The 13035-nt window shown below is 44.9% G+C and overlaps 1 long non-coding RNA gene across 1 annotated transcript in view; it reads left to right on the forward strand.

The window, feature by feature from the left end:
- Positions 1-10612, forward strand: part of LOC135180439 (uncharacterized) — a 42559-nt gene extending 31947 nt beyond the window's left edge. Inside the window, exon 5 of the long non-coding RNA XR_010304432.1 lies at positions 7783-10612. This is a non-coding gene — a long non-coding RNA (uncharacterized LOC135180439). The remainder of the gene's footprint in view (positions 1-7782) is intronic.
- Positions 10613-13035: the final 2423 nt, after the last annotated feature.

Consider the following 13035-nt stretch of genomic DNA (forward strand, 5'->3'; position numbering starts at 1 on the left):
CTCTATGTACATTTATTGTTCAAGCTAGTTTTGTAAATTGTGATGGCATCAAAAAATTAAATAGCTAAGCTTCCAAGCCCCAAATCTCTCTCTCTCTCTCTCTTTTTATTTCTGTAATCCTTACACTTGCAAGAAAAAGAAAGGTTTTTACACAGAGGATATTTCTATTCCCAGTTGTGGAATCTCCAGTCTTTTCATTGTTTCATTCACGTGCATGCAAATGTGGGGAAGGTACAAGCTTTGGCAGGCAAAGCTCTGGAAGTTATTCCCACTGCTGAGCAATTTAAGCAGCTAAGTTTCAAGGAGGCTGGCAATCCCTTCCAAAACTCTTGAATCTGGGCCAGGAGTTACAGCAGACCTGCATGATGCTATAAGAAAGCCTAGGTTATGTGCAGTTAGCCTGGGAGCTGGAGAGTAGAGAGCTGTGCAGTCCTGCCTGTGTCCAGTGGCTTTAATAAAGAATCCCATTTATATTCATTACCACAACCAAGCCCTGTCTCTAATCTTTCGCAAGGGACGCTATAGATATATTATTTCTTTGTAGTCTCCAAATGCTCAGATGGTTTTTAACCTTATTAAATCTAACCCCTTCAGATCTGCTTCCGAAGCAAAACTTTTAGCAATAAGCTTTCCAAAAAGTGCAAGATTTACAAAGCAGATTTATGGCTGTGTAGTGAGTAACATTTCTTTCAGCATATCATTTGCCAAAATTAGGGAGAATTCCCTCCTTCTACTGAACAGGGAGAGCTTTAGGAATATCTACCGTGCTGGTAGCTCAGGTTGTTAGTGCTCTAAGAAGCAAGACAGCAAAATGTTAATCTACCTAGATGATTTTTTTTTAATGGCTGTTGCATTTAAGGAAAAAATAAAACTTTGTTTGAAATACAAAATGCTTCAAAGACCTAAGGCCAGCAGTGTGCCCAGGCAGCCAGGAGAGCCAATGGCATCCTGGCCTGGATCAGTGTGGCCAGTAGAACGAGGGAGGTTATTCTTCCCCTGTACTCAGCACTGCTCAGGCCACACCTTCAGTGCTGTGTCCAGTTCTGGGCTCCTCAATTCAGGAGAGATGTTGAGGTGCTGGAACGTGTCCAGAGAAGGGTGAGAAAGCTGGTGAGGGGCCTGGAGCACAAACCCTATGAGGAGAGGCTGAGAGAGTTGGGGGTGTGCAGCCTGGAGAAGAGGAGACCCAGGGGTGAGCTCATTGCTGTCTACAACTCCCTGAAGGGAGGTTGTGGCCAGATGGGGGTAGGTCTCTTCTGCCAGGCAACCAGCAACAGAACAAGGGGACACAGTCTCCAGTTGTGCCGGGGGAAGCATAGGCTGGATGTTAGGAGGAAATTGTTGGCAGAGAGAGTGATTGGCATTGGAATGGGCTGCCCAGGGAGGTGGTGGAGTCTCCATCCCTGGAGGTGTTGAAGCAAAGCCTGGCTGAGGCACTTGGTGCCATGGTCTAGATGACTGGCTAGGGCTGGGTTCTAGGTTGGACTGGATGATCTTGGAGGTCTCTTCCAACCTGGTTGATTCTATGATTTCTCATCTACTATGTGAGGATAAAACTAAATGGACCATAATCTCCTAGAAATAGTATGTCCATTTTCTAAAAGCACCAAACTCCAGATCTTTTCAGAGATTAGCTCATATGTGCGATGGCCCCACTCAACTATGCAATTGTTTGCAAATGTGCAGGGACCATCTTGATATTGCCAAGCAAAGGATCAGCCTGGGTGTGGTATCTGGTATAATACACAGGACAGTTGTTCTGGAGCCCCCATTACAAGAAGGATGTGGAGATGCTGGAGCGTGTCCAGAGAAGGGCCACGAGGATGCTCAGAGGGCTGCAGCAGCTCTGCTATGAGGACAGACTGAAAGAGTTGAGGCTGTTCAGTCTGGAGAGGAGGAGGCTCCCAGGTGACCTTCTTGTGGCCTTTCAGTATCTGAAGGGGGCCTACAAAAAAGCTGGGGAGGGACTTTTTAGGCTCTCAGGGAGTGACAGTACTAGGGAGAATGGAGCAAAGCTGGAGGTGGGTAGGTTCAGGCTGGATGTGAGGAGGAAGTTGTTGAGCATGAGAGTGGTGAGAGGCTGGAATGGGTTGCCCAGGGAGGCAGTTGAGGCCCCATTCCTGAAGGCTGGGTGAGGATGTGGGCAGCCTGATACAGGGTAGGGTGTCCCTGGGCATGTCAGGGGGGTTGGGACTGGATGATCCATGTGGTCCCTTCCGACTTTGACTGTTTCTATAATTCAATAGGTGCAAAAGGTATAGGCATTGATGAATCTCAAACTAAAAGAAGTCAGATCCTCCAAACCAGACTAAGACTTATTTTTATTTTATTTTTTTTCTTTTTGGTCAGAAAATGATGTAAATAACCATTAGGTGAATAAGAAGACTCAATGTGACTCAAAGAATATCTCATCAGGGTTTCACTAAACTTTATCATAACGGAGCGAATTTTCTGGTTACAGAAAGAGGAAATACTGCGTGGACCAGACTTTGATTTCAACATTTGGTAAACAGTATGATAATGCTGGTGGTGTTCATTTTGCATCTACATTTTGGAGCCACATGTTTCCAGTCAAGTTTTGGAGGCTGGTTTTTTTTTTTTTTTCTGAGCTAAGTATATTTTTTGACTGTTACTTTAAATAAGGCCAGCTGGAAACTAAGACTGGGAGGAACTGTCTGAAACCACCTCTATGCTTCATTTTATGGTATCAGTAAAAGCAAAATTCTCTGAGAGGCTGTGGAACAAGAAGGCAGTCAATGGAGAAAGAAAAATGGCCTTAGAAATGCGAGTGTGTATCTCGGAGGCAGTGATTCCTCTTTTTGTATTCTAGGCAGAAAAAGAGTTCTAGAGCAGAGCCTTTTCCCCAGCACCTGGGCCTGGCATAGGACATGTACATTCTGGCAGCCTGGCTGAATACACCAGCTGAAAAATGAGCAAATCTACTCTATGAAACCCTGTAGCCAGACACAACAGGAAAGAAAATTGTCTGTCTCTAGGCAGACTGGTACAAAATGTAGTTGAGGGATGTATTTTCCCTAGACAGAGAAAACAAAATTTGGATCAGTGTTTTCTCCATCTGCTTCTTTTTGACAATAGTGTTCAAAGTAACACACAAGTGTTTCTCTGCAGGCATTTCTATGTGATTTAAGTGCATATTCCTAAATGGGTTCACACTGTCTTCATCTCCTGGAGTGCATCACCTAATAACGCAGTGCTTACAGACCATGATGTTTTTGGTTTTATCTGAGGTATCCTTTGCAGATGAGTGACTGGCAGGTCCTGGCAGAAAGGATTTCCATATGTCACAGTGATTAGTAATATGAATCCATTTAAAATGGGTTTTACTTGTAACTTTCATATTAAATTGAATAGTAGAATCATAGAATCAACCAGGTTGGAAGAGACCTCCAAGATCATCCAGGCCAACCTAGCACCCAGCCCTAGCCAGTCATCTAGACCATGGCACTAAGTGCCTCAGCCAGGCTTTTCTTCAACACCTCCATGGACAGAGACTCCACCACCTCCCTGGGCAGCCCATTCCAATGCCAATCACTCTCTCTGCCAACAACTTCCTCCTAACGTCCAGCCTATATTTCCCATGCCACAACTTGAGACTGTGTCCCTTTGTTCTGTTGCTGGTTGCCTGGCAGAAGAGACCAACCCCCACCTGGCTACAACCTCCCTTCTGGTAGTTGTAGACAGCAATGAGGTCACCCCTGAGCCTCCTCTTCTCCAGGCTGCACACCCCCAGCTCCCTCAGCCTCTCCTCACAGGACTGTGCTCCAGGCCCCTTGCCAGCTTTGTTGCCCTTCTCTGGACACATTCCAGCACCTCATCATCTCTCTTGAATTGAGGATCCCAGAACTGGACACAGGACTCAAGGTAGAGCCTGACCAGTTCTGAATACAGGAGAAGAATAACCTTCCTCCTCCTACTGGCCACACTGTATCTGATCCAGGCCAGGATGCCATTGGCTCTGCTGGCCACCTGAGCACACTGCTGGCTCACCTTCAGCTACTATGTTCCGGTACCCTCAGGTCCCTTTCTGCCAGGCTGCTCTCCAGCCACTCTGTCCCCAGTCTGTAGCACTGCTTGGGGTTGTTGTGGCCAAAGTGCAGAACCCTGCACTTGTCCTTGTTAAATCTTCTCCCATTGGCCTCTGCCCACCCATCCAGCCTGTCTAGGTCCCTCTGCAGTGCTCTCCTACCCTCCAACTGATCCACACCTGCTCCTAGCTTGGTGTCATCTGCAAACTTACTCAATCCCCTTGTCCAGATCATCACTAAAGATGTTGAACAGAACTGGACCCAGCACTGATCCTTGGGGAACACCACTATATGTGGAAATTTGATATAATGAAGCATAAAGCAATGTTCAAAGGGGTGCATGCTACGTGTTTATATAAATGTGAAATGTTTACAAAGACTCATTTACAGAAACTTTGGTGTTAGGTCTGTATTTCTTTGAGGTCCTTTTATGTATTTTTTAAAGCACTCGGTCTTAACTCTTTAAATTACATTCTATAAGCCTATAAGCTTTTAACTTGGAGATAGACCTGTCTGCAGAGAAGTCTGTATTACTTGAGAGGGAGCCTTGTTCTAAATATGTATTGCCTTCAAAGCAGTAGATATCATCCTTGAAGTCTGGGTTTGTTGATACCTTGTCAAATACTTTGAAGAAGGAACTCTCAGGGTGCATTTGGAAACTTGGCAGAAAAAGGATTGTGAAGGCACAAAGTAATGTAGGATTAGGTATCAGATTCTTGATCTGATTGCAGGTAGTATCCTAAATGTGTGCGGGGTAAAACCACATTATTAGACTTGCATAGCAATTAAGGAAAAGAGATTACTGTCTGATTTGCACAAAATCCATGGGCATATCTAGTTGCCTTCAAGCAGAAATAATCTCCAGGAGGAAAGGCAAGGTGTATGTCTCCTCTGCTTGCTCCCAGAGACAGCTTTAGGCTGGTCCAGACTCTTCTCCTGTCAGGAGTGTGTTCTGCAGAAGCACTTGGTGAAACCTCGGGCCAGAGATGCTCAAAGGCGCAGGTTTCGCTGTTGGGATTCCCTGTTGCAAGAGCCCTGCAGCCACTAATCCACATCTTCTTTCCTATGTGGAAACTTAAGAGAAGGTTGAAATATTTCTGAGGGTATTCTGCCAGATATTCATGTATCTGCATTTTCTGCTCACTCAAGGGTAGCGGTGGTAACCAATGTACTAAAAGTCTTCAAATGCTGACAAATACAATTTAGCTTTGAAAGCTGCCAGCAATTCTGTGGTAGTAAATCCCATTTGCAATCAAAGGGTGAGTCATTAGCCTTGACATTTGAGAAATGGAGATTACTATGAATTTATGAGAAAGCTTCCCTAAAATGTTTCCTTAGCAACTGCTGCTGAGGAGCCTGGGACATCTCTTGGGTCCCTAGGCTCAGAAAAGCTGGGAGTGGTGGAGCAGGCAGTTTCCCATCTCCTTGCTGTATGAAGCGCTGAGAGTTCACTCTCTCTTTCCACTGAAGTCTTGTGGAAGTGAGGAAAAAACATTGTTGTCTTCAATTCATTTGTCTATACTGGATTGGATTAAGGCAGCTAAAGCTCTTGCAATGGACAGGGCATATTATGCAACATGGGAGGTTGAATTGTAGTCTACAGAAGGCTAGCAACAGTTTGAGCAGTTCCAAACAACCTCAAGAGTAGCCATAAGACAGCTTATTTCTACCATTTGGAGTATAAAAAACATTTTTAAAGGAGTTTTTGTTAAAAAAAAAAAAGGAGAAAGCTACTTATGTTCTATTTACCTTCTACTGCTGAAGTGCTCTGAGATATTTTACTTCACATTTTCCTTACAAGCATCAGAGTTAAACAGGTGTTGAAGATAAGCCGGGATGAGGCACTTAGTGCCATGGTCTAGTTGATTGGGCAGGGCTGGATGCTAGGTTGGACTGGATGATCTTGGAGGTCTCTTCCAAGCTGCTTGATTCTAGGATTTCAGTTTTTGTGAATATGATGGAGAGATGAAGGCCTCCCACTTAAAGGGCTGCAGCAAAATCACAACCATTGGCACTGTTGTGTAACCATTGACTCTATTGTGTGTATTAGAACTCAGCCTGTTAATTTAAGATCAGTATGGTTGATCTTAATATTAGTTGGAGAAAAACATTTTTCTCTTCATTTGAGCAGGATCCTTGGTTGGCTGCTATATCATCAAAGAAAGGTGAGATACCTCAAGATAAGTATGTGGGAAGAGGGAACTGTGATGGCATGTGGAGAGCCCTGGGTGCTCCTTGGAAAGGCAAAGGAAGGTTAGGTTGGAGGTAACAGGCACTGGGGTTTAGGTAAGAAAGGGCTCTGTAGTGGACTGTAACAACTTCTGTGTCTTGCTTCAGTCAGGTAGGCTGTAGAGGCAGAAAGAAACACACAAGAACCTGGATAGCTGCAAAGCTGTGATGGCACGCTCTCATTTCATGACATCTACACAGACAAGAGCAGGTTTGTTCTGGTCCTAGGGAAAAGATCTTAGTGAAGAAATGTACAACTGTCTGCCTAGTGCTTGCAGTATCCCTTCTTTTCCTTGTATTAAACTCATTCTTTTACTAAATGAGATTCTACTTTTGTGCTTCCAGCACCTAGCATTCCATTTACGTGATTTCCTGTTATGGTAAAATCCTATGATTTTCATGTATACATGATTTTCTTTCTCATTTTAGATTTTCTAAACCTAAATAAGACCATTAAAGCACCTAACGGCTTCTAAGGAAAAGATATGGCAATACAAAGCTGGGCACAAATTACATACACAACTCCTCTGGCCAGCCTGATCTAGGGTAGGGTGTCCCTGCCTGTGGCAGGAGAGTTGGAACTAAATGATCCTTGCAGTCCCTTCCAACCCTGACTGATTCTATGATTCTTAGCAGTTCTACTGCAGAGTATTTGCAGGGTGGCAGTTCCATTTGTCAACATCTGTACAGACAAAGGAGAATATTAATTTTTCTGGTAAAATGAAGTCAGGCCACACCTTGAGTGCTGTGTCCAGTTCTGGGCTCCTCAATTCAAGAGGGATGTTGAGGTGCTGGAAGGTGTCCAGAGAAGGGCAACAAAGCTGGTGAGGGGCCTGGAGCACAGTCCTGTGAGGAGAGGCTGAGGGAGCTGGGGGTGTGCAGCCTGGAGAAGAGGAGGCTCAGGGGGGACCTCATTGCTGTCTACAACTACCAGAAGGGAGGTTGTAGCCAGGTGGGGGTTGGTCTCTTCTGCCAGGCAACCAGCAGCAGAACATGGGGATACAATCTCAAGTTGTGCCGGGGGAAGCATAGGCTGGATGTTAGGAGGAAGTTGTTGGCAGAGAGAGTGATTGGCATTGGAATGGGCTGCCCAGGGAGATGGTGGAGTCACTGTCCCTTGAGGTGTTCAAGACGAGACTGGCTGAGGCACTTGCTGCCATGGTCTAGATGACTGGCTAGGGCTGGGTTCTAGGTTGGCCTGGCTGATGTTGGAGGTCTCTTCCAACCTGGTTGATTCTATGAGTCTTTCCTTTTTTCTCCTGCATCAAAAGAGGCACTCCCTTTCTTTCTATTACTTCAGTGCTGCATATCCACCAAGGATGGCCTGCCATTCCGCAAGCTCTCATGTATTTTACCGAGTCAACTTTGCTATTCATCGCGTGAGGTGGCAGCCAATCTTGGCTGCGAGGTGAAACATGATGTTGAAACAGAGAAGCAGTCTCAAAGAAATGCAAGCTTTTAAACCACGAATGGCTTTCTGGATCAAAAATGTTGTTTTGAATTTTAGCCCTGGAAATGAAGAGGGGAGTGATGGAGTCTTTCAAGTGCAAGTGCCACCTTGAGAAAGAGGAGCGACAGTGGGGCAGGCAGTCCCACCCTTGCCTGGTGAGTACTTTGCAGGTCTGCTCTAAGTGCATTGCTTATGATTGGGAGCAGCTGCAAGCTCAGCCCAGCGCAGCTCTCCCAATGCATTCCAGATGACGAATATGATGCAGACTTACTGGAAGAAAAATATACTTCTGGGGGAGAAAAAACAATTACTTCTCAAAGCAAGACAATGGAGCTGAACCAGTGCTATGTGGGCATAAAACAGAACAGAACTTTTGGGCAACAGCTTTAATCTCTAATAAATCACCCACCTGGAGATCCTTTCGCAGAGAGAGTTGGGATGTATTAGACCCAAAATATTTTTAGAGTTACATAAAGTTGAAGAATTATGCATTTCGCCCTTGATTTCTCCCCAAAGGGACAGATACTTTGTACTGTCATAGCCTCTGAATTTCACATTAGCAGCAAGAAGGTGCCTTTGCCACTCCCAAACAACACGGGGGCTGCTTCACACAAAGTTACATGAAAAGGCTTAGGAGCAACCGATTGCTGAAGTGGGTTTCACTGCCTGGATTTTCAGAGGTGACGTGAAGGAAATTTGCAAAACCATGTTAAAAGTTATGTGGTGAAAATTAGCTTAAATGCCTAGTTTTAATTTTGTTTGTGCTTTTGTTGTTTCATTGTAGGGAGAAGGGAGAAGCTGTATTTTATTCCCTGTCTCTCCATTTCGTTGGGGAGAAAATGGATATTGGTGAAGAGTGCTCTGGCAGGGATTGGGAAGATGTTGTTTATTCTGTTTTGTTTTCTTTAGAAAGGGGCAGCTCTGCTAAAACTAGTGATGATCCAGTTAAAGAGGGACTTGGGAGGAAGAGAAAAGAAAACTAATAATCAGCCTTTAAATGACAAGCTTCCTCTTGAACAAAAGAGCAACAGGAGGTAGTGCAGGTGGGGGGTCAGTGCCCAGTGGTAACATCACCAAAACAATGGCTGGAGAATGTGTGTAGCTTTTGCCACTCCAGAAACTGCTGCCCCAGTGCCTTCACTGAAGGGCTGGAAGGATCAAACCCTACTCAGCCCTGGGTGATGTGCCATGCCACTTTTGGAATCTTCCAAAGTAGAGGCAAAGATCGACTGTGGCTGACACAAGCAAGGAGGAGTGCAGGAGAATCTAGCTCTGATTCTGAAACACGGCTATGACTGAACAGCCCCAACCCCTTCAGCAGAGCCCCTGTCAGCAAAGGGGCTAAAGGTGGGGCTTAAAGTGACTTTAATTAAAGATGGAATCTGCTTGGTAATGTCTACACTTCTCCTGCATTTTGTTAGCTGTCTCCTGGGAGCTGTCACCCATGCTGGGTAAAGCGAAGCGAGATGATTTGAAACTATTGGGAGTGTTCACACAGAAGTTCGTTTTGGTTTAGACTAAATTGGTTTTAATTTAAATTCATGTAACTTCTGTGTAGATGAGGCCTATGGCTTGCCATTTTGCAGCAATGGTGAATTTAGAGCATATGTGCTCCAAATGGACTATCATGCAAATTCCCTTGGCACTTACTCCAAGTCCAGTTCCAGCTGTCGATGGAGATGGAGCAGCAGAATGGATGGCTCACATGGCCTCCCATGTAATGCAGATTGGATCTATTGTCAGTCAGATGGACTGGTGGTGTGGGAGCAGTGTGAAGCCAGTTCTTTCACTACATAGTGTGTAAAGCAATGAGGCAGACAAAAGCTGGATTTAAATTAGGGAATATTTCTGCCAAATTTCATTCTCTGAAGCAGAGAAATAAAACATTTAATGCATCTGGCAATGTTTATTCTGTGCACAATGTTCTAGCTGATCATAAAAGAAAAGCTACATGTGAACATTATCTAGAAACTTCATCATATTCTGAGGAGCTGAGAGAGCATGATTCTGCCATGGTCTGAAAAACTATTTGACTGGGAAGGCAGATGCAGGTTGGCAAGAAAGCAAGATGACAAGAGGAAAAAAAACAACCCCACCTCTCTTTTCCGTTAGGTAGGAATTAGCAGTTACAATCACAGCAAATTCTTGTCTGCCACAAAGGCTCCATTTTGAAAATCCTTGGTGTCCTCAACATCCTGCTCTATGGCCAGTGGCTTCCCATTTTGTAGTTTTGCTGTTTATTCAAAGGAAAGCAAGACCTGAATGGTTGGAAAATGCACATGCTGCTCGTGCAGCAACTGCCATGTGCATGAAAAGAAAAGGATTTCTTGCCTGTGCGCAGTGGGAATCTGTGCTGATAAGTGGGCAGTAACTCTCATTACATGCATATAGCCCCCTTGAAGATTTGGCCCTGAATTCTGCTGGTGAAGCTTAGCTTGTATTTTCCACTCTATCTTCTGAGAAATCTGTGCTTGAATCATCCGTTACCTTGGCAGAAATAGAAGACAATGGTTAAAAATAATCCAAAGAAATAATACCAGACCATTTTTAATTGCAAACGATTGAAACAGCAAGCATCAATTAACGTGGGTGAAAACACAGTTGTGCAATCCAAGTAGGAAGAATGTCAAGAATAATCACTTTGTAACTAGATTTGGAAAAAAAGAAACCATGCTTTCCTTTGGACAGAAGAATGCGGTGTGGGCAGTGAAAAATAACACTGAAAAAAAAAAGGCAGCAACGTGTTTTTATTTCTACTGGTTTCAAAACAGCGTTTGCCTCTTGAAATGAAATGGAATCTGAGGTGCTGTCCTTTCAAAGTAGTCTGGTACGAGGTAATGCATCGACTACCCCATTGATATTGTAATTTTTCTAGCATACATAGAAATTCTCATATAGCAAGTTGCTGGGGCCCTTGATATTCCACAAATTGGGCATCATTAAGAATGTTTTCCATGCCAGAGCTATACTAATTGTGACCGTGTTGATGACATCCACCATTCTACTTAAATTGAAAATCACTGCTTACTAAAGAAGTTGGACTCTGAGCTTAAGTCCTTGGTGACTGATTTGATTAGTCCATTTGAGTGAGAATAGGGCAACACAGGGGCTATGTTAATGGAACTTAAACAATAGGCCATCACTAATCAGAGACCTCAAGGTTGAAGTGAGGTTAATTGTTATGCGGGTGGTATTTGAAAAGGAGTGTTGACTGGTGTAATGCACTATGGGACTGTAGTGTTTGAACATGCAGCCCTAAGGCCAGAGGTTTTGTTTAGTTTTCCAATGAAATTTAAAGCTACATTATGTACATCTCTAAACAACAGCCTATATGCTACTGCCTTTTGATACATCACAAGAGGAACTGCTAATTGATAACAGAAATGAGCCCCCTCCCCAGGCATGACATTCAGATCTAAACCTGGTACTAGGTTTTTAATCCCTTTCTAAAGTTGGTGAGGTGGGAATTGATTGAGTTTTGACTGAGCCCTTCATGAAATGCACAGGCAAGATTCAAAACACCTCCCCCAACCCAAAAAAGTTGAGGAAATTCCAAATTCAGGGCTTCAGTTTAGTCTTGGAGTGAGTATGTTTTGTGGAAATGTGTGAGTCGACAACTAAGATGCCTTAATGCAAAAACATCTTGGCACAATCATGGAGAGCTGTTGTGCATGTTGCTGCACACACATGGATTTACATCCCAACATGAGTGCCGTGAGGTTTAGCTGTCTTCTGAGCTTGTGGGAAAGTATCGGTGTTTTGCTCATCCAGAAACTGTGAAGCTATAAAGACAGCAGTCTTAAACTTTCTATGTACTTTGAGAAAGCCTTAGAGAGGACAAAGATTCTTAGTGATCCAACTGAGAGGAAGGCTGCAGGCTTGGCAGACATTACATCTACTACATGCTTACATCAGTCTGCAATGCACTGCGATAGGAGCAGATCTTGTGAACTGGCCTGATACGTGCTTAAGCTCCTCACAACTCCATTTCATGTGGTTCACAGGGTTTATTTTTAATTAAATAGTGTTTGGACCTCTGGGTTGGATGTCTCTGCTGCACATGTGATGTGAAACTTTCTGAAAGGAATGCATTAGCTGTGCACTGAAAGACTGGGTGGTGGTGCAGCAACCCTTCTGCATGTGACAAGTACCACTTTGGTGGTGCAGTGCAGCGTTAGGCTTAGTTTGCTCCAAAGGAATCTGGTTTGCAACCACAGACTGGTTAAAAGGAGCTCTTCTGGTTTGAATGCTTTCAAGGAAAAGAAGGAGAAGAGGAGGAAAACCAACAAACTGGTAGGGTGATGGAGGGGGAACATCTCCAAAATCATTCAGGAATAAATAGGACTGTTGTTCCCTCCAAAATGTGTAAAAGAGTGAAAAGGACCAGAGCATAGGAGAGGATATGGCTGAGAATAAGGGACTTTCTGACTTTCCTTCTTTTTCTATCAATTGACCATTTTTATTTCCAGAATGTGTTGCACAAATCCAGCTATGAAGGCGTTTCCCCCATTTCTCTGCATGCACAGCAGAGCAGTACGGGAGGAGGGCTGTGGAAAACACACTGGCACATGTGAAAATCTAGAAGCATAGAATAGAATCATAGAATCAGTCAGGGTTGGAAGGGACCACAAGGACCATCTAGTTCCAACCATCCCTGCCATGGGCAGGGACACCCTATCCTAGAGCAGGCTGGCCAGAGCCTCATCCAGCCTGGCCTTAAGCACCTGCGGGGACAGGGCCTTAACCACCTCCCTGGGCAACACATTCCAGGCTCTCACCGCTCTCATGCTCAACAACTTCCTCCTCATATCCAATCTGAACCTACCCACCTCCAGCTTTGCTCCATTCCTCCTAGTCCTGTCACTCCCTGAGAGCCTCAAAAGTCCCTCCCCAGCTTTTTTGTAGACCCCTTCAGATACTGGAAGGCCACAAGAAGGTCACCTGGGAGCCTCCTCTTCTGCAGACTGCACAGCCCCAACTCTTTCAGTCTGTCCTCACAGCAGAGCTGCTGCAGCCCTCTGAGCATCCTTGTGGCACTTCTCTGGACACTCTCCAGCATCTCCACATCCCTCTTGTAATGGGGGCTCCAGAGCTGGATGCAGTACTCCAGGTGGGGTCTCACCAGAGCACAGCAGAGGGGGAGAATCACCTCCCTGGCCCTGCTGGCCACACTTCTCCTGCTGCAGCCCAGGCTCTGCTTGGCTTTCTGGGCTGCAAGTGCACACTGCTGGCTCCTGTTGAGCTTCTCATCCACCAGCACCCCCAAGTCCCTCTCCTCAGGGCTGCTCTCCAGCCACTCACTGCCCAGCC

Source organism: Pogoniulus pusillus, chromosome 13 (genome assembly GCF_015220805.1).
Source record: "Pogoniulus pusillus isolate bPogPus1 chromosome 13, bPogPus1.pri, whole genome shotgun sequence".
Classification (NCBI taxonomy): Eukaryota; Metazoa; Chordata; class Aves; order Piciformes; family Lybiidae; genus Pogoniulus; species Pogoniulus pusillus.